Here is a 23,018-nt window from a genome sequence, read left to right on the forward strand (position 1 = left end):
AAAGTTTCCTAATGACAAGTCTTTCACTTGGGAGTAATAAGGCACGCTCCAGACAATCACACAGATTTTTGGCTGGTGTCTAAATGTCTAAATGTTTGGATAAACAGGGTATTTCTGTTAACATCCTTGCCACTCCCCTTACATAGAGCTATTTATATTGACATTAAACTTTTTCTCTGATAATGGCCTTGGCAGAGCATCCTACTGGAAGATTAATAGCTCTATAATATGGGAGTATTCTTGCCAAGACGAGGATAGCTGAAGAAGAAAGTGTTATTACAAAGATCACCTCTAATTCAAAAGCCTGGTGAAAGCTCTGAGGACAAATCTGTTCTGTTTGAGCTACAACACAAGTTGATGATATGTATAAACTGAAAGCAGAGGGAGCCTTTGTCAGATCTAGGAAGAAGTGGCTAGAAAAATACCACAAGTAAATATTAATGGTCTCATCACATATGATCCCAAATTAATCTTTAACTTTAGTTGCAACTTCTACAGGAATAGATATAGTTCTAAGTATTGTGAGGTTTCCTCGCCTCTTTTTTGGACTCTCTGTGGGATGTGAAATCAATTGGGGAGGCTGAGAGGGAACAGTGTAATAATCCTATTATAGTTGAAGAGATCATTTCTTCTATTGAACACCGTAAAAATAATAAGTCTCCTGGGACTGATGGTATATCTGCTGAGTTTTACAAAACGTTTTCTGTTGGTCTTTTCTGAAAGCATTGCAAATAATGCTCTCCCTTCCAGTTTGACTCAGTCTGATTACATTAATCCCTAAACCCAAGAAAGACTTGTTTCTGCTCGATAATTGGCATCCAATCTGCTCAATAACAAACAAAAAATATTAGGCTCCAATACTGAAGGCAGCATTGGAATCAATTATAGAGCCGCCAATTTGGCTTCATGAGGAATAGACATCTAATAATATCCGACTGGTATTAAACCTTTATAGACTATTCTAATCCAATCTTCGAAGATAGTTTTCTCTTCTTAGACTTTTATAAAGCCTTCGATACAGTGGAACATTAGTTTTTATTTCTCTCCCTTGAGAAATTTGGTTTTGGGGAATTATTTTGTAGTACTATTAAAACTCTATATGAATGGGAACAGTTCAATTAAATTAAAGCATGGCACTTCTCCTAGATTTGATTTGAAAAGAGGAATTAGGCAAGGTCGCCAAATTTCACCTTACCTCTTCCTGCTTGCAACCCAACTTCTTACAAGTTTTGTTAAATCCAGCAATTGATAATGCATGGCCCCACGATGCAAGGATCTGTACACAATTCCTGGAAGCTGAGCATGTCCCAGTTCGTACATGGCCTGTATACTCACCAGATGTGTCACCCATTGAGCATTTTTGGGATGCTCTGGATCGACGTGTACAACAGCGTGTTCCAGTTCCCGCCAATATCCAGAAACTTCACACTGCCATTTGAAGAGGAGTGGGACAACATTCCACAATCAACAGCCTGATCAGGTACTTGAATTTTAGCAACCAGGAAATGCCGCAGCGATTTCTGCATAGTGCTTCTTTAAACGATCAACTGTGTACTCTCATGCCGATTTGTTGCAAAACATTTGTCTGTTGCAACAAACCGTTTAACAGAAAACATTTTGCAACAGTATTTTATTGGACAAATTTAGGTAGGTCCCTGTGTTTTTCCGTTTCGTTCTTAAACGGTTTCTGCTGCAAGAGGTAATGAATATACCCCAGGCCTGTGCCTGCCTACACACCTACAGAGAAGGGACATCACAGCTAATGGACTATCAATACATTCAAGTGGAAAGCTTTTTGATCACTTTGACATGCAGTACATTGGGGATGGCCCCACAAACATTCTGTAAAAAAACTTTAAAAAACAGGTTAAGAACTTTTCCCATCCACACAAATGTATCTGGAGCAACAAAACCAAACACAAAAACTACTATGGTTGGTGTTAAATTAAAATACTTCTGTCACACCTAGATCAAAAATATACAGATTTTTATTTTTTCAAATCAACTTTTTATTGGTCGCACACATATTTAGCAGATGCTATTATGGGTGTAGCGAAATGCTTGTGTTTCTAGCTTCAACAGTGCATTGGTATCGAACAATACAGACATCTAAAAGTAAAATAATGGAATTAAGAAATATATACATATTAGATTGAGCAATGTCGGCGTGGCATTGACTAAAATACAATAGAATACAGCATATACATATGAGATGAGTGAAGCAGTATGTAAACATTATTTAAACATTAATAATGGAACACTAGTAACTTTAGTAAAGTGGCCAGTAATTCCAAGTCTATGAATATGGGGCAGCAGCCTCTAAAGATGCAGGGATGCGTGACGGGGTCGAAGCCGAATAGTGATGGCTATTTAAGTCTGATGGCCTTAAGACAGAAGCGGTTATCCAGTCTCTCGGTCCCAGCTTTGATGCACTTGTACTGACCTCGCCTTTAAAATGTTTACAAACTGCTTTTCTTATGTATATACTGTATTCTATTTGGGTCTTTTATTAGAATCCCCATTAGCTGTTGCGAAAGCAGCAGCTACTCTTCCTGGGTTCCACACAAAACATGACAAAATACTAAAACAAGAACAGCTCAAGGACAGAACTACATCAATTTAAAAATGGCACACATAGCCTACATATCAATACAAACAGAAACTATCTAGGTCAGTGGAGGCTGCTGAGGGGAGGTTGGCTCATAATGGCTGGAATGGAGCAAATGGAATGGCATCAAACACATAGAAACCATATGTTTGATCTTATTCCACTCCAGCCATTACCACGAGCCCATCCTGCCCAATTAAGGTGCCACCAACCTCCTGTGATCTAGGACACATAGGGGGGAGGCGTTGCTGTGAGGTGTTGCTTTATGTTTTTTGAAACCAGGTTTGGTGTTCATTTGTGCAGTATGAGATGGGTGTTTCATGCAATAATGTCTCTATGTAATACTATACGCTTTCTTGAATTTGCTCAGGATTTGGGGACTGTGAAAAGACCCCAGGTGGCATGTCTGGTGGGGTGTGTGTCAGAGATGTATAAATGCAACAATTAACGATTTCTTTATGAATCTCGCTTTGTGCATGGGGGCATTGTCATGCTGAAACAGGAAAGGCCTTTCCCAAACTGTTGCCACAGTTGGAAGCACAGAATCGTCTAGAATGCCAGTGGTGTAAAGTACTTAAGTAAAAAATACCCTGAAACTACTTAAGTAGTACTTTACTATTTATATTTTTGACAACTTTTACTTCACTACATTCCTAAAGAAAATAATGTACTTTTTACTCCATATGTTTTCCCTGACACCCAAAAGTACTCGTTTACATTTTGAATGCTTAACAGGACAGGAAAATGATCCAATTCACACACTTATCAAGAGAACATCCCTGGTCATCCCTACTGCCGATGATCTGGCAGACTCACTAAACACACATGCTTCGTTTGTAAATTATTTTTTGAGTGTTGGAGTGTGCACCTGGCTATCCGTACATTAAAATAACAAGAACATGGTGCCGTCTGAATTGCTTAATATAAGGAAATTATTTATACTTTAACCTTTTGATAAAGTATATTTTAGGAATTACATTTATATTTGATACTTAAGTATATTTAACAAATTCATTTTAGACTTTTACTCAAGTCGTGTTTTACTGGAGACTTTTACTTGAGTCATTTTCTATTAAGGTGTATTTACTTTAAAAAGATGACGATTGGGTACTTTCCCCACCACTGGTCATCATTGCATTGCCTAGCCCGAACCGTGAAAAACAGCCCCAGACCATTAATCCTCCGCCACCAAACTTTACAGTTGGCACAATGCATTAGGGCAGACAGCATTCTCCTGGCGTCAGCCAAACCACATTTGTCCGGCGGACTGCCAGATGGTGAAGCGTGATTCATCACTCCAGAGAACGCGTCTCCACTGCTCCAGAGTCCAATGGTGATGAGCTTCACACCACCAGCTGACTCTTGGCATTGTGCATGGTGATCTTAGACTTGTGTTGTTGTTTTTTTACACCTTTAACTAGGCAAGTCGGTTAAGAAAAAAAATATTATTTACAATGATGGCCTAGGAACAGCCTTGTTCAGGGGCAGAACAACAGATTTGTACCTTGTCAGCTCGGGGATTCAATCTAGCAACCTTTTGGTTACTGGCCCAACGCTCTAACCACTAGGCTACCTACCTGTGGCTGTTCGGCCATGGAAACCCATTTCATGAAGCTCCCGACGAACAGTTATTGTGCTGTCGTTGCTTCCAGAGGCAGTTTGGTACTTGGTAGTGAGTGTTGCAACAGAGGACAGACAAGTTTTATGCACTTCAGCGGTCCCATTCTATGCGCTTGTGTGGCCTACTACTTCACACTGAGCTTTTTGCTCCTAAACGTTTCCACTTCACAATAACAGCACTTACAGTTGACTGGGGCAGCTCTAGCAGGGCAGACATTTGACTGACTTCTTTGAAAGGTGACATCCTATGACTGTGCCACATTGAAAGTCACTGTGCTCTTCAGTATGGCCATTCAATTGCCAATGTTTGTCTATGGAGATTGCATGGCTGTGTGCTCGATTTTATACACCTGTCAGCAATGGGTGTGGCTGAAATGGCCAAATCGACTAATTTGAAGGGGTGTCCACATACTTTTATATAGTGTATATTTAACTCTTACAAAATGTTAGCCATGTAAACACGAACCTCAGTGGCAGAGCTAAAGCGATACTTTCTTCATTCTCTTCTTAACTCCCATGGATAGTTGCAGGGGGAACGTTGGCATTTAGAATTTGCCCAGATAAATCAAATCAATTTTTGCTCCATTAAGTAATCCAACAAAGTATACACCGCCATCTTATTTCTTATCTCATTGATCAGGTGGGTCAGGGCAGTAGGTAGCCTAATGGCAGACTAGGTGAAAAGGTTGTCGACGTGCCCCTGATAAAGGCACTTATCCAGAGGGACTTAGGAGCAATTAGGGTTAAGAGCTTCTGCTGAATGACGAAAAATGTAAATGTGTCCATGTCATGTGTGTGTCTCAGAAATTAAGCGTTGCTTTGAATGACACCTGTTTCGATCAATGAGAGAAGACAGACTAATTGTTGGATTTTCACAACTCCAACATACCACCTGCAACTTGACAAGTTTTAGACACCAGTGCCTTCAGAGAACAAAGAAAGTGTCGCTAAGTAAAGGTTGGTCAAAAACTTGCTGATTACAGCTAAACACAAGCCTCGTATCACTGATAAAATGGCACCGGATGAAATGGCAGCAGTTTTACGGGAACCCAACCAATTGTGCTATTATGTGTTATTTTTTGCGTTATTTGCATTATTTGTTTCTGCAACCATATCTTACGGCAAAAAAAGAGCTTCTGGATATCAGCACAGCGATCACTCACCTTGGATTAGACAAACATTTTGTTCATCAACAAGATGAACAGGACATTCTCCAAACACCCAACAGAGCAAACATCCAAGGTATTTGCAAGAGGAAGCAACGCAGGTACAGAGGACAAAGAGCCGGATGCCTGGTCAGGACCCGGAAAAGGCGAGTGGGAAAGTTGCCGTTACCGTCAATACTACTCGCCAACGTGCAATCATTGGACAATAAACTAGACGAGGTACGATCACAAATATCCTACCAACGGGACATCAAAAACTGTAATATCCTATGTGGATGGATATTCAGCTAGTGGGATATACGCTGCACCGGCAAGATAGAACAGCACACTCCAGTAAAACGAGGGGGGGCGGTCTGTGCATATTTGTAAACAACAACTGGTGCACGAAATCGAAGGAAGTCTCTAGATTTTGCTCGCCTGAAGTAGAGTATATTGTGATAAATTGCAGGCCACACTACTTGCCTAGAGAGTTCTCGGCTATACTTTTCGTGGCTGTTTATTTACCACCACAGACAGATGCTGGCATTAAGAACACACTCAGCCAGCTGTATAAGGAAATAAGCAAACAGGAAACCACTCACCCAGAGTCGGCGCTCCTAGTGGCCGGAGACTGTAATGCATGGAAACTTAAATCAGTTCTAACAAATTTCCATCAACATATTAAACGTGCAACCAGAGGGAAAATAATTCTAGATCACCTGTACTCCACACACAGAGACGCATACAAAGCTCTCCCTCCATTTGGTAAATCCGACCACAACTCTATCCTCCTGATTCCTGCTTACAAGCAAAAATTAAAGCAGGAAGCACCAGTGACTCGGTCTATAAAAAAAGTGGTCAGATGAAGAAGATACTAAACTACAGGACTGTTTTGCTGGCACAGACTGGAACATGTTCCGGGATTCTTCCGATGGCATTGAGTACACCACATCAGTCACTGGCTTTATCAATAAGTGCATCAAGGACGTCGTCCCCACAGTGACTAAGTACATTCCCCAACCAGAAGCCATGGATTACAGACAACATTCGCACTGAGCTAAAGGGTAGAGCTGCCGCTTTCAAGGTGCGGGACTCTAACCCGGAAGCTTACAAGAAATCCTGCTATGCCCTGCGACGAACCATCAAACAGGCAAAGCGTCAATTCAGGGCTAAGATTGAATCACACTACACCGGCTCCGATGCTTTTCTTATGTGGCAGGGCTTGCAAACTATTAAACTATAAAGGGAAGCACAGCCACGAGCTGCCCAGTGACCCATCCTACCAGACGAGCTAAATCACCTCTATGCTCTTTTTGAGGAAAGCAACACTGAGGCATGCATGAGAGCATCAGCTGTCCCGGACTGTTGATCACGCTCTCCGTAGCCGACGTGAGTAAGACCTTTAAACAGGTCAACATACATAAGGCTGCAGGGCCAGACGGATTACCAGGACGTGTGCTCAGGGCATGTGCTGACCAACTGGCAGGTGTCTTCACTGAAATTTTCAACATGTCCTTGAGTCTGTAATAACATGTTTCAAGCAGACCACTATAGTCCCTGTGCCCAAGAACACAAAGGCAACCAGCCTAAATTACTACAGACCCGTAGCACACACGTCCATAACCACGAAGTGCTTTAAAAGGCTGGTAATGGCTCACATCAACACCATTATCCCAGAAACCCTAGACCCACTCCAATTTGCATACCGCCCAAACAGATCCACAGATGATGCAATCTCTATTGCACTCCACACTGCCCTTTCCCACCTGGACAAAAGGAACACTTATGTGAGAATGCTATTCATTGACTACAGCTCAGCGTTCAACACCATAGTACCCTCAAAGCTCATCACTAAGCTAAGGATCCTGGGACTAAACACCTCCCTCTGCAACTGGATCCTGGACTTCCTGACTGGCCGCACCCAGGTGGTGAGGGTAGGCAGCAACACATTTGCCATGGTGCTCCTCAACACTGGAGCTCCCCAGGGGTGCGTGCTCAGTCCCCTCCTGTACTCCCTTTTCACCCACGACTGCATGGCCAGGCACGACTCCAACACCATCATGTAGTCTGCAGACGACACAACAGTGGTAGGCCTGATCACTGACAACGACGATACAGCCTATAGGGAGGAGGTCAGAGACCTGGCCGGGTGGTGCCAGAATAACAACCTATCCCTTAACGTAACTAAGACTAAGGAGATGATTGTGGACTACAGGAAAAGGAGGACCGAGCACGCCCCAATTCTCATCAATGGGGCTGTAGTGGAGCAGGTTGTGAGCTTCACGTTCCTTGGTGTCCACATCACCAACAAACTAGAATGGTCCAAACACACCAAGACAAAGCCTATTCTCAGCCAGGAAAAAAAAAGATTTGGCATAGGTCCTGAGATCCTCAGAAGGTTCTACAGCTGCAACATTGAGAGCATCCTGACTGGTTGCATCACTGCCTGGTACAGCAATTGCTCGGCCTCTGACCACAAGGCACTACAGAGGGTAGTGCGTACGGCCCAGTACATCACTGGGGCTAAGCTGCCTGCCATCCAGGACCTCTACACCAGGCGCTGTCAGAGGAAGGCCCTAAAAATTGTAAAAGACCCCAGCCAACCCAGTCATAGAATGTACCGGAGTGCCAAGTCTAGGACAAAAAGGCTTCTCAACAGTTTTTACCACCAAGCCATAAGACTCCTGACGCTTCTACTACTCTCTGTTTATCATATATGCATAGTCAATTTAACTATACATTCATGTACATACTACCTCTATTTCAGACAATGATTAATCTTACCAAGAGAAGACAATTTGAAATCTAATCCAAGTTAGAATCTGAAAGCGTCCCCTTTCCTCATAATACATTTTTCCCCCTCTTTCTATTTTTCTTCTTTACGATATGCTCGGTTGAGACCTGTTCATTGTTGTGCAGACTGGTGTGCTCCTTCTAGGGGGGCTGAGGCAAAGGAGGAAGTAAAGCTTGTCTGTCAGCTGGATGGCCAGCTCTGAGTGGAAGTACTGGCCTGACAGATAGGCCAGTTTAAGGCCGTATTTGTACGGCACTGGCACCTGGATAGTCCAGGGCCAATTCCAGTACATGTGGCACATTTTGAAGGTCAGCGTGGAGTGAAACCCAGGGTTAGATTATGTTAATAATGACAGGCGACCCATTCCACGCCACCTACTAACCTATAAAGTCAACAACTGAGGTATTATGATAACTAGTGGATACTATTTGGCCCTTACTGCAACCAGAGATTTATGGTGACGTTCAATGTATGTTTAACCTTGCCTTTGAAAAGTGGTCTGGGGAGAGGTTTGCCGTGTTGTAGACTGATATGTAGTTTGTGGGCAAGCCACAGCCCTGTTGAATGTGATGAGCCATCAGGTAGAAGAAGTAAACCCTGGGGAGAGATATATATTTTGATAAATGAGGAAGTGTTACAAAACTGATGACCTAAGCCTAATTCTGCCCATTTCTCTACTGAGAATGTACAGCCAGAGGGGTAGAAGTGGGTGTTTAAACAGCATTGGGCTTCATAATGACAGAGCCAGGAAGAACCAATCCCTGTTGGTGACGGTGTGGTCCAGGACAAATCAAATCAAATTGTATTTGTCACATACACATGGTTAGCAGATGTTAATGAGAGTGTAGTGAAATGCTTGTGCTTCTAGTTCCGACAATGCGGAAGGTTGGCTGGATGCCCTTTCGGTCAGGAAATGGTTGCACCTGGTGAAACCCAGCAGCGTTGCGGTTCTTGACACAAACTGGTGCACCTGGCACCTACTACCATACCCCGTTCAAAGGCACTTAAATCTTGTCTTGCCCATTCACCCTCAATGGCATAAATACACAATCCATGTCTCAATAGTCTCAAGGCTTAACAATCCTCCTTTAACCCATCTCCTCCCCTTCATCTACACTGATTGAAGTGGATTTAACATGTGACATCAATAAGGATCATAGTTTTCACCTGGATTCACCTAGTCAGTCTGTCATGGAAAGAGCAGGTATCCTTAATGTTGATACAGTGGGGCAAAAAAAGTATTTATTCAGCCACCAATTGTGCAAGTTCTCCCACTTAAAAAGATGAGAGGCCTGTAATTTTCATCATAGGTACACTTCAACTATGACAGACAAAATGAGAAAAAAAATCTTTGCAAATTATGGTGGAAAATAAGTATTTGGTCAATAACAAAAGTTTCTCAATACTTTGTTATATACCCTTTGTTGGCAATGACAGAGGTCAAGTGTTTTCTGTAAGTCTTCACACACTATTGCTGGTATTTTGGCCCTTTCCTCCATGCAGATCTCCTTTAGAGCAGTGATGTTTTGATGCTGTTGCTGGGCAACACAGACTTTCAACTCGCTCCAAAGATTTTCTTTGGGGTTGAGATCTTGAGACTGGCTAAGCCACTCCAGGACCTTGAAATGCTTCTTACGAAGCCATTCCTTCGTTGCCCGGGCGGTGTGTTTGGGATCATTGTCATGCTGAAAGACCCAGCCCTGTTTCATCTTCAATGCCCTTGCTGATGGAAGGAGGTTTTCACTCAAAATCTCACGATACATGGTCCCATTCATCCTTTCCTTTACACGGATCAGTCGTCCTGGTCCCTTTGCAGAAAAACAGCCCCAAAGCATGATGTTTCCACCCCCATGCTTCACAGTAGGTATGGTGTTCTTTGGATGCAACTCAGCATTCTTTGTCCTCGGATGGGGCCACAGTGTCTCCGGATGGGGCCACAGTGTCTCCTGACCCCTCCTGTCTCAGCCTCCAGTATTTATGCTGCAGTAGTTTATGTGTCGGCGGGCTAGGGTCAGTTTGTTATATCTGGAGTACTTCTCCTGTCCTATTCGGTGTCCTGTGTGAATCTAAGTGTGCGTTCTCTAATTCTCTCCTTCTCTCTTTCTTTCTCTCTCTCGGAGGACCTGAGCCCTAGGACCATGCCCCAGGACTACCTGACATGATGACTCCTTGCTGTCCCCAGTCCACCTGGCCGTGCTGCTGCTCCAGTTTCAACTGTTCTGCCTTATTATTATTCGACCATGCTGGTCATTTATGAACATTTTAACATCTTGGCCATGTTCTGTTATAATCTCCACCCGGCACAGCCAGAAGAGGACTGGCCACCCCACATAGCCTGGTTCCTCTCTAGATTTCTTCCTAGGTTTTGGCCTTTCTAGGGAGGTTTTCCTAGCCACCATGCTTCTACACCTGCATTGCTTGCTGTTTGGGGTTTTAGGCTGGGTTTCTGTACAGCACTTTGAGATATCAGCTGATGTACGAAGGGCTATATAAATACATTTGATTTGATTTGATCCTCCAAACACGGCGAATTGAGTTTTTACCAAAAAGTTATATTTTGGTTTCATCTGACCATATGACAGTCTCCCAATCTTCTTCTGGATCATCCAAATGCTCTCTAGCAAACTTCAGACGGGCCTGGACATGTACTGGCTTAAGCAGGGGGACACGTCTGGCACTGCAGGATTTGAGTACCTGGCGGCATATGGTGTTGCTGATGGTAGGCTTTGTTACTTTGGTCCCAGCTCTCTGCAGGTCATTCACTAGGTCCCCCCGTGTGGTTCTGGGATTTTTGCTCACTGTTCTTGTGATCATTTTGACCTCACTGGGTGAGATCTTGCGTGGAGCCTCAGATCGAGGGAGATTATCAGTGGTCTTGCATGTCTGCAATTTCCTAATAATTGCTCCCATAGTTGATTTCTTCAAACCAAGCTGCTTACCTATTGCAGATTCAGTCTTCCCAGCCTGGTGCAGGTCTACAATTTTGTTTCTGGTGTCCCTTGACAGCTCTTTGGTCTTGACCATAGTGGAGTTTGGAGTGTGACTGTTTGAGGTTGTGGACAGGTGTCTTTTATACTGATAACAAGTTCAAACAGGTGCCATTAATACAGGTAACGAGTGGAGGACAGAGGAGCCTCTTAAAGAGCAAGTTACAGGTCTGTGAGAGCCAGAAATTTTGCTTGTTTGTAGGTGACCAAATACTTATTTTCCACCATAATTTGCAAATAAATTCATTAAAAATCCTACAATGTGATTTTCTGGATTTTTTTCTATTTTATTTTCTAATTTTGTCTGTCATAGTTGAAGTGTACCTATGATGAGAATTACAGGCCTCATCTTTTTAAGTGGGAGAACTTGCACAATTGGTGGCTGACTAAATACTTTTTTGCCCCACTGTATATAGTGCCTTCATAAAGTATTCACACCCCCTTTTCCACATTGTGGGATTAAAATTGACTTAATTATCATTTGACAACGATCTATACAAAACCCTATCAAAATTGAAGGAAAATTCTAACATTTGTAAAAAAGAAATTACATTTAAATTAAATTTAAAAAACACTATCTTGATTAGATATTTATTCAACCCCCTGACTCAGTACATGTTAGAATCACCTTTGGCGAATACAGCTGTTAGTCTTTCTGGGTAAGTCTAAGAACTTTGCACACCTGGATTGTACAGTATTTGCACAATATTCTTATTTAAATTATTCAAGCTCTGTCAAGTTGGTTGTTGGTCATTGCTAGACAGCTATTAAGCCTTGCCATAGATTTAAGCCAATTTAAGTCAACTGTATCTAGGCCACTCAGGAACATTCAACGTTGTCTTGGTAAGCAACTCCAGTGTATATTTGGCCTTGTGCTGTAGGTTATTGTCTTGCTGAAAGGTGAATGCCTCCCAGTGTCTGTTGGAAAGTAGACAACCCAGATTTTTCTCTGGGATTTTGTCAGTGCTTTACCCTATTTAATTTATTTTTTATCCTAAAAACTTCATAGTCCTTGCCAATGACAAGCATACCCATAACATGATGCAACAACCACCATGCTTGAAAATATGACTGTTACGAATCCCTTTTGGCCCGACAGTCTAGGGGGGATGGTAATGAGACCCGTAACATAACTCATGCAAATTATTATTGTGACAAAGTAAAAGTGTGAACGAAATAACCACGACAACAGAAATCTACCGTCAAACTCCAGGTTTATTTATAAACACACGGTAATGGGGGGAGCAGGAAAAGGGGCTGAGCTGGACCCAAGGAAAGAAACAATAAATATACAAAAACACACCCCTAAGCTAGACTAGCCTACTTTAACAACAACTAACTAACTAACCAAAAATACAGTGGGTGGTCCGCCCAGTTCTACCTAGTGTAAATACCTAGTGTATTTAAGTTCACCTACGGGTAGTGTATGCCCATGGGCGACTTGTCTTGGTTTCCCCTTTTCCCACCAGCAAACAAACAGACACCATAACCAAAAACAATACTCACAGGTGATGACAAAGTGCTATGGAGGTGCTTTAAACAAAAGAGAGGTTAAGACACAAAGCGAGAGTAAGACACAAAGCGAGAGTGAAACACAGAGACCTACAGACATGGCATTTACAGAGAGATTGAGCTAGAGATTGAGCTGAGCTGAGCTCATGAACAAACAAATGATGGGGTTTTTAAACCATGGGGAAGGAACTGTGATAGGTCAGGAAATAGGAGGAGGTGTGTCTTCTGATTGATTGTTGACTGATTGGGGAGTGATGATTTCCACCTGTGAGGGGAGAAGGAGAGAAAAGGAACACACACACAGGATAACTGTATCCGTAACAATGACGTGTTGTACTCTGCGACATGTTGTGGGATTTGCCCCAAACATAAACGCTTTGTATTCAGGACATTTCTTTGCCATTGTTTTTGCAGTTATTGCAAACAGGATGCATCTTTTGGAATATTTTTAATCTGTACAGGTTTCCTTATTTTAGGTTAGTATTGTGGAGTAAGTACAATATTGATCCATTTTCCCTATCACAATCATTACAATGTAACTGTTTTAAAGTCACCATTGGCATAATGGTGAAATCCCTGACCGTTATTCTTCCTCTCCATCAACCGAGTTAGGATGGACACCTGCATAGTTGTTGTGACTATTGATACACCATCCAAAGTATAATTAATAACTCACCCATGCTCAAAGGGATATTCAATGTTTTATTTTACATCTACCAATAGGTGCCCTTTGCGAGGCACTGTAAATCCTCCCATGTCTTTGTGGTTGAATCTGTTTGACATTCACTGCTAGACTGAGGGACACAACAGATGTATGTGTGGGGTACAGAGATGAGGTAGTCATTCAAAAATCATGTTAAAACACTTATTACACAGTGAGTCCATGCAACTTATTAAGCACATTTTTACTCCTGAACTTATTTAAGCTTTCCATAACAAAGCGGTTTAATATTTATTGACCTTAGACATCAGCTTTTTATTATTGTTTGTATTTGTAAACATTTCTAAAAACATAATTCCACCTAGATATTATGGAGAATTTTGTGTATGCCAGTGACACAGTCTCAATTTAATACATTTTAAATTCAGGGTTAGGGTTAGGGCCAAACCCGGACGACACTGGGCAAATTGTGCGCCGTCCTATGTGACTCCTAATCACAGCCGGTTGTGATACAGTGCCTTAGACGGCTGCACCACTCGGGAGTCCTACTTTACCAGTAAAGATTATAATACCAAACAGAGGGATCTTCACAGTCCACAGTTCTCCCCCCAGTTTGCAGTTCATCTGTAGCAGGATTTTCTGGGCATCGCTTCTCAGCTTTTGGGGTTGGGAGATGGCCCGGATGTTGATGGCCTACAAAGCCGAAGAGATGAACATTTATTTTTTTATTAAACTTTTAAATGTATTTTAGATTAACCTTTGCGTTAGGCTAAACAAGCAATTGAATCCTTTTTGTGTGCTCATGAAAACCTGGATATTTTGTAAACATCTGGTTCCTAAATTATGGTTCCTTGCCTTTTCCCCTGAAAACTGGACTCTGGAAGCAGTAGAGCTTCTCGATGGCGCAGTACAGATTCTCGATGGCGCAGTAGAGCTTCTCGATGGCGCAGTAGAGCTTCTCGATGGCGCAGTAGAGCTTCTTGATGGTGCAGTAGATGTCGTCTCTGTTGCCTGTCATGATGCACACCACCAACTGCACTTTGGGTTGAACTTTCTTTCACAAAAACATTTACAGGACACTAGCTCCTCTGCCTGCTCAGCAAAGAAGGTAGAATTTGGCCCAGCAGTTCATGTGGATCTGATAGACAAACATAACAGGCCAGAGGAGAATAGAGCAGTCAGATGCACTCTGTAGTGAACTATTTTTGTCCAAAGCCAGACCGATTTCAGTTTATTTCTCTTCAATATTTTTTTTTAAGTGGCTGCATAGAACACTAAATATCCTTACTTAGTCCCGAGTGGGGCGTAAATATTCGTAATCAACCCCAAAACAGACTGCAGCGGTCCAGCGCAGAGCTCACAGCCTACCTCAATGAAGATGCCATCGGAGGAGATTATAACCTACTGGCAAGGTGGAGTGGATATTGTCACTTACCAGTCATGGCCAACTTCGCCCAAAAAAGACCTGTGTATCTGTGCAACAAGCACTCAGTCTGAACATGTTTCCTGTAAAGCAGGCAATATTGTCTCTCCACTCCAAAGACTTAAACCAAAAAAGGTGAACATGCTGTGTTGTTTCTTGCCATAAACCTTTAGGTAGGTCTAAGACAACAACAATAACTAGACCCAATTGACTGCCTACCTGGCCTGCCACGTGAAAATGTAGTTAAGTGTTTTTATATCCATTGTGAATAGAGTTAAACTATAGTTCCTCATAATAAGCTATTTAAAAAACCTTTCCAATAATCACCAATCTCAGGTGTGAAAGAGCAATGGAAGTGATTGGCCTTTTTTAAACTGTGTGGTTCGAGCCCTGAAAGATGATTGGCTGACAGCTGTGGTATATCACACCATATACTATGGGTATTACTTTTTTTACTGTTCTAATTACATTGGTAACCAGTTTATAATAGCAATAAGGCACCTCTGGGGCTTGTGATATATGGCCAATATACCACGGCTAAGGATTGTGTCCAGGCACTCCGCAATGAGTCGTGCATAAGAACAGCCCTTAGCCATGGTATATTGGCCATACACCACACCCCCTCGTGCCTTATTGCTTAAATAGTTCCATGCGTCCATTTCTTTAGCCACCAATGGATCACAGTGTATCAATGTGTCCATATGGCAGAGGCTGGTGATCTCCAATTAGTAGACATTTAACTTTAAGATTATAATTTTAATTCAGATTTTTATGATAATGATTGAGAAATTAAAATATTATTATTGAAATTAAACTTTTTCTCCAGGTAATAGGCCAAACAGAAACCCTGCTGACACATTTACTGAAAATATAGGCTATGACCATTTTTTGTGGCATCACAATTGACGATGACTGTCAATTATCGTCGCTATTGTAACAGTATTCAGAGGTGGAAGAAGGATCGGACCAAAGTGCAGCGTGGTAAGTGTTCATGATGTAATATTTAATGAAACAAACTGAACACTGAAATACAAAACAATAAAGTGAATGAACGAAAACCGAAACAGTACTGTGTGGACCAAACACCCACAACTCAAAAGTGAAACCCAGGCTACCTAAGTATGATTCTCAATCAGGGACAACGATTGACAGCTGCCTCTGATTGAGAACTCATGAACTCAAAACCCCAACATAGAAAAACACACAGACTGCCCACCCAACTCACAACCCGACCATTCTAAAACAAAGACAAGACAAAGGAACTAAGGTCAGAACGTGACAGCTATAGGATGCAATCATAATGTTGCCCAAGCTATAGTAAGCTAGTCATTCCCCCGACAACAGTGGGCTGTACTTGACCCTTTGACCTGGTGACTCACATAGCTGATTGAAACATCCCTGACAACCTCCCTAGACCAGCTGACATCAGCTCTGTGACTGTAGACAGACGGTCTCCAGGGGAAGAATTCTTCCTGTAACCTAGATGAACCAACAGAATAGTTCATAGTACTTTTTAAAGTTACACAAAGAAAGGTATGTGAGCCTGTATGCATGGAACATCTCAAGGGGGAGAGAAAAAAGAAGAAAAAGTCCTTTTACAAATGCTTGTAAAACCGGAGAGTAGTGGATACATACTCTGATCTCAATCAAAGTAGTAAGAGCACGTTAAATATTCTTTACCCTTGAGTCCATTTAACTCGGCAGGAATTTTAGAAGACTTGAACTATTCTAACCCATTAGGAGCTGCTAGCAGGTCACTGCCAAATGTTTATCAACTGAGATTTACTCTTGGGAATGTATTTTATTACTCAACTTTTAAAAGCAGCTTTGAGACAATTTATGACATCCTCTTGTGGTTAAACTTTGAAGGAAAAGCCGTTTGTTCTAAGTTATTTTTCGAAAGCTAAACTCAGCTTCAACGTGGCCCCTGGGAGCTGTGTTGGTAGGCTTTCTGCACACAGGACGAGCCTAATAAACCTAAACATAGCGATTGTAGAGCCCGACCGATATAGGATTTTTGGGTCCGATTAGCGATTTTAGGTAGGCAAAAGTGACCTATTACCAATATGTTTTTTGAGAGGTGGAATGGCCGCAACACATGACAGCATGGCCGTAACACATGACAGCAACACATGACTGCATGGCAGCAACACATGCCAGCATGGCAACAACACATGACAGCATGGCAGCAACACATGACAGCATGGCAGCAACACATGACAGCATGGCAGCAACACATGAAGAACATATCAAGACTGTTTCAAGGACAGCTTTTTTACCCATCTATGTAACATTGCAAAAATCTGAAACTTTCTGTCCAAAGATGATGCAGAAAAACGTATCCATGCTTTTGTCACTTCTAGGTTAGACTACTGCAATGCTCTACTTTCCGGCTACCCGGATAAAGCACTAAATAAACTTCAGTTAGTGCTAAATACGGCTGCTAGAATCCTGACTAGAACCAAAAGATGTGATCATATTACTCGAGTGCTAGCCTCCCTACACTGGCTTCCTGTCAAGGCAAGGGCTGATTTCAAGGTTTTACTGCTAACCTACAAAGCATTACATGGGCTTGCTCCTACCTATCTCTCTGATTTGGTCCTGCCGTACATACCTACACGTACGCTACGGTCACAAGACGCAGGCCTCCTAATTGTCCCTACAATTTCTAAGCAAACAGCTGGAGGCAGGGCTATCTTCTATAGAGGTCCATTTTTATGGAATGGTCTGCCTACCCTTGTGAGAGATGCAAACTCGGTCTCAACCTTTAAGTCTTTACTGAATGCTCATCTCTTCAGGGGGTCATATGATTGGATGTAGTCTGGCCCAGGAGTGTGAAGGTGAACGCAAAGGCTCTGGAGCAACGAACCGCCCTTGCTGTCTCTGCCTGGCCGGTTCCCCTCTTTCCACTGGGATTCTCTGCCTCTAACCCTATTATAGGGGCTGAGTCGCTGGCTTACTGGGGCTCTTTCATACCGTCCCTAGGAGGGGTGTGTCACTTGAGTGGGTTGAGTCACTGATGTGATCTTCCTGTCTGGGTTGGCGCCCCCCCTTGGGTTGTGCCGTGGCGGAGATCTTTGTGGGCTATACTCGGCCTTGTCTCAGGATTGTAAGTTGGTGGTTGAAGATATCCCTCTGGTGGTGTGGGGGCTGTGCTTTGGAAAAGCGGGCGGGTTTATATCCTTCCTGTTTGGCCCTGTCCGGGGGTGTCATCGGATGGGGCCACAGTGTCTCCTGACCCCTTCTGTCTCAGCCTCCAGTATTTATGCTGCAGTAGTTTATGTGTTGGGGGCTAGGGTCAGTTTGTTATATCTGGAGTACTTCTCCTGTCCTTTCCGGTGTCCTGTGTGAATTTAAGTATGCTCTCTCTAATTCTCTCTTTCTTTCTCTCTCTCGGAGGACCTGAACCCTAGGACCATGTTTCAGGACTACCTGACATGATGACTCCTTGCTGTCGCCAGTCCGCCTGGCCGTGCTGCTGCTCCAGTTTCAACTGTTCTGCCTGTGATTATTATTTTTTGACCATGCTGGTCATTTATGAACATTTGAACATCTTGGCAATGTTCTGTTATAATCTCCACCCGGCACAGCCAGAAGAGGACTGGCAACCCCACATAGCCTGGTTCCTCTCTAGGTTTCTTCCTAGGTTTTGGCCTTTCTAGGGAGGTTTTCCTAGCCACCGTGCTTCTACACCTGCATTGCTTGCTGTTTGGGGTTTTAGGCTGGGTTTCTGTACAACACTTTGAGATATCAGCTGATGTACGAAAGGCTATATAAATACATTTGATTTGATGACAGCATGGCAGCAACACATGACAGCATGGCCGTAACACATGACAGCATGGCCGCAACACATGACAGCATGGCCGCAACACATGACAGCATGGCCGCAACACATGACAGCATGGCCGCAACACATGACAGCATGGCCGTAACACATGACAGCATGGCCGCTACATATGACAGCAACACATGACAGCATGGCAGCAACACATGACAGCATGGCAGCAACACATGACAGCATGGCCGCAACACATGACAGCATGGCAGCAACACATGACAGCATGGCCTCAACACATGACAGCATGGCCGTAACACATGACAGCATGGCCGCTACATATGACAGCAACACATGACAGCATGGCAGCAACACATGACAGCATGGCAGCAACACATGACAGCATGGCCGCAACACATGACAGCATGGCAGCAACACATGACAGCATGGCCGTAACACATGACAGCATGGCCGCAACACATGACAGCATGGCAGCAACACATGACAGCATGGCCGCAACACGTAACAGCATGGCCGCAACACGTGACAGCATGGCAGCAACACATGACAGCATGGCAGCAACACATGACAGCATGGCCGCAGCACAAAACATGCTCAAAACATTATTGGGCACAGACAACATCAAAGGGTAAGAAGGTAGAGACAACAATACATCACATGAAGTAACCACAACTCTCAGGGATGTGTGTGCCTTGGGGAACTTTAACAGAATATGACTGGCAGAACAGGTGTTGTATATGGAGGATAAGGGCTGCAGTAGATATCTCAGATAAGGGGGAAAGAGGCCTAAGAGGGTTTAATAAATAAGCATCCACCAGTGGGTCTTGCGACGGGTTTACAGAGATTACCAATTTACAGACGATTGTAGAGTGCAGTGATGGCCGAATGGTAAAGAACATCTAGCCGCTAGAGAGCACTCTTACACGCTGATCTATAAATGACTTCTCCGTAATCTAGCATGGGTAGGGTGGTCATCTGAATCAGTGTTAGTTTGGCAGCTGGGGTGAAAGAGGAGCGATTACGATAGAGGAAACCAAGTCTAGATTTAACTTTAGCCTGCAGCTTTGATATGTGCTGAGAGAACGACAGTGTACCGTCTAGCCATACTCCCAAGTACTTGTATGAGGTGACTACCTCAAGCTCTATACCCTCAGTGGTAGTAATCACACCTGTGGGGAGATTCTTCTTACCAAACCATATGACCTTTGTTTTGGAGGTGTTCAAGGTTAAGGGCAGAGAAAGCTTGTTGGACACTAAGAAAGCTTTGTTGTTGTAGAGCGTTTAACACACTCAGCTGGCCCCTCCCCAGATTTTAAGACTACACTACAGTGCTTTACAACAGTCAAATGTCATGTAAAGAAACAATTTATGACAACCGTGCAATGAGAGCTTGTTCAGAGAATTTTCAGGAGATTGTAAACTCCATTGGAATCGTTCCCATTGTGTATGTTCCCATGCATTGTCAATGGACCGCATGGTGTATTCTGGGCGATTCTAGGACAAGAAGAGCTGTCCTTCATGGGAATGTATGGGAGTCAATTGTGCGCCAGCTCAAAAAAACAACATTAGCATGAATTTCGTCAACAAGTAAAACGTAAATATTTTCTGAGATTTGAGACAATTAACTTGTTATCTGTAATATCGCATAGCTTTGAAATTGTTACGTTACGTACTTTCATGGAAAATAGGCTGGTTTCTCGATTCATACCCTGATTGAGGGATTGCTTGACGATAAGCTTAGCAACCACGTGACTCAGCATGACAACATGAACACTGCGCCAGCGAACTAAGCCCACTAACATAATAGCCCTAGACAGTAACAGTGTTATTTTTTATGAAGGATGAGTCAGTGTTGACACATATGTAGGACAGATTGCTTGCTAGCTAGCTAGGCTAACTACCTTTCTGGCAAGAGAGCTTAATTACATTGCTGGTTAGCTAACGTAAACTCACCCCATTCCGTACAAATGTGCGCAACCGCGACATTCAAACGAGGCTGCAAAGAAAATTAATGGGACTGTAGTGACTGTGTTGACTTCAAAATCTGGGGTGGGAACTACGTTTCTATTCCAGCGTTGATCGACATGGTAATGGATCTATAGTATTGGAGAAAAGTTTAATAAAACTGACCCTCCTCCGTTACATCGTGACGTGTCATGTCGTAACGTACAGCACGCATAAAGCTACTATTTCTGTCTTACAATCTCTCTCCACCAGGTGTAGCACTTCTCATCGTAAAAAACAATAAATAGTAATTTTTCATCATCACTGCATGCAATCATGGACTCTCAAAGCCTCTGTTAACTTCTGAAGATCACTTTAGTAACGCCTTAACAACCCGATTCAAATTCGACACAAACCGTCAAATATGTATGTAATGACACATTATATAAACTCTTTATAGTGTTTTATTTACATTTTAGAGGCGATAAGGTAATAAGTTGGACAGATTGAGTGAAAGGCTGAATGATGTTCAATGAGCAGCTCAGAGCGCCCTCTTCAGGCAACCATTGAATCATTATAAAAAATAACTGCAAATGAGCACATGTATTTGTTAATTCTATGTACACAATATCGGTGCTTTAAATGGTGGAATAAAGACTAATACAAATGTTTCTGTGAAAGGCTAACATCTGCAGATAATATCAGTCGGGCTCTAATTAATTGTGCATTTAATTTAACACACGACTGACCTATTGCTGTCCATTTCACTTGATGGATTTTTTAAGAGTAATGTGTGAGTGAGCATGTCTAATGATCTGTGTGGAGCCTCACCACCAGATAAATAACTGTTCATTTAATGTGCGACTTCAGCTACACAACAAATTTCCGTCAAATGTAGATTTTCTAAACTGTGCTGTGTGTATCCTCACCACCAGGATGTCTTGGCTGATCTCCAGCCCCCAGTGTGCCAACTCCATCTGGGCCTCTGGGTTGGTGTTCTTCAAGAGCTGCTTCAGGGAGTGGGTGTGCTGCTCACTACTCACTCACATTGATGTGCATTGTCAAGTCCTGGGACGGTTAAACCGTCACTTTCATTCTATAACAATATAATTACTCTGACTTTGCCCTTCCCATTTAATCTCTGACGTGTCTGGGTTCAAATAGTATTTGTTTCCCCATCCCCAATACTTAGAGCACTACATTCAGCCTGTCTGGATTGCCAGCTGGGTTTATGGTGTACAATTTTTGGATGATTCAATTTATTTAATTGAGTCAGGAAAACTCAAATAAGCACAACATTTGAAAGAAAACAATAGTAACCAGCTAATGTGTTATCAAATGCTGCGTTATCAAAATCACTGTGCTGCCTTCATGGATGTCACAGAATGTAAATGTCACAGAAAACCCCCCAGGGAATAGAATGCACTGCTGACACAATGATTTTACCATCATGGCTCGGAAGTCCGTTCTCATTTGGTCAGGGATTCCAGTCATGAAGGAGAGCTCAGGCAGAAGCAGGATCATGCCGGTTATGACATGCTGTAAGATAAAAACACTCAATTAAATAGAACGTATTGTATCTATATGGAGAAGAATGTCTCCAACTCCTCAATAGAAACTCAAAACGACTATTTATAAAGCATGTGTGATAGTAGAACACCAGTAAGAGCTATGAAAACAGAGTACGTTGAGATTAATCCCAACACTGACTCGCCCCATAACGTGGCCTTCTGTTTCAGGGTTGTTGGGTGTGTTAGCGTCAGCAAACGTGTCCTGCAGAATATTTGTATCTTTCCCCCTTGCTTGGACCTCTTTTTGGGTGGATGGATAAGAATGGGTTGGGCCATATCTTTTATGGTGATGCCGTAGTTTTTGCTGTTCATATTACAGGAAAAAAGGTTGTAATACACACATAGGAAATGCACTTGAATAACACACACGGCTCTGTTCAAAAACATTGATTAGTTGCCTGCTTGAGATCGAATGAATGGGCAACTTCAGATCCGGCCTTACCTGTAGTCGGCCATGTTGAAGAAATCTTTGAGGGATGCGGTAGGTGTGGTTGTTCAAGCGGGTGATGACAATGCTGCCGATCAGCTCTTTGGTGCACTCATCCCAGAAGCTCTCCCTGCTTTTCTGGTAGATCACTTTCCTGGGATGCAGAGGGGTCAAAAGGACAAAGGTTACCACTAAAGGTCCTGCAAGTCAGCCCAATTGTTTCCCAGCATATGTCCCTTTAGTGACCAAGACTAGACAACCCCTCAGTCTCACAAGTCCCTGAGGTTGTTTTGAAGTGGTTGAGGCATACTCGGTGTCCAAATCTCTATGAGCAGGCTGATGCACTTTCTGTGAGAACTTGTCAATATTTGTTGAAATATGAGTGTATCAGTGAAAATGCTATTTGTAAATATCTTTGGCAAAAAAGTGTTTTAAATTAGTATGAACTATAGTAGACAGTGCACCACATGGGTATAAACACCATGTGTATGTATCTACACTGAGTATACCAAACAAATTTCCCCCGA

The 23,018-nt window shown here is 42.8% G+C and overlaps 1 pseudogene; it reads right to left on the bottom strand.

The window, feature by feature from the left end:
• Positions 1-13,846: 13,846 nt before the first annotated feature.
• On the bottom strand, positions 13,847-22,799 carry LOC124034926 (annotated as a pseudogene).
• Between the last annotated feature and the right edge of the window lie 219 nt (positions 22,800-23,018).

This window comes from Oncorhynchus gorbuscha, linkage group LG05 (genome assembly GCF_021184085.1).
Source record: "Oncorhynchus gorbuscha isolate QuinsamMale2020 ecotype Even-year linkage group LG05, OgorEven_v1.0, whole genome shotgun sequence".
In the NCBI taxonomy this organism is placed as follows: domain Eukaryota; kingdom Metazoa; phylum Chordata; class Actinopteri; order Salmoniformes; family Salmonidae; genus Oncorhynchus; species Oncorhynchus gorbuscha.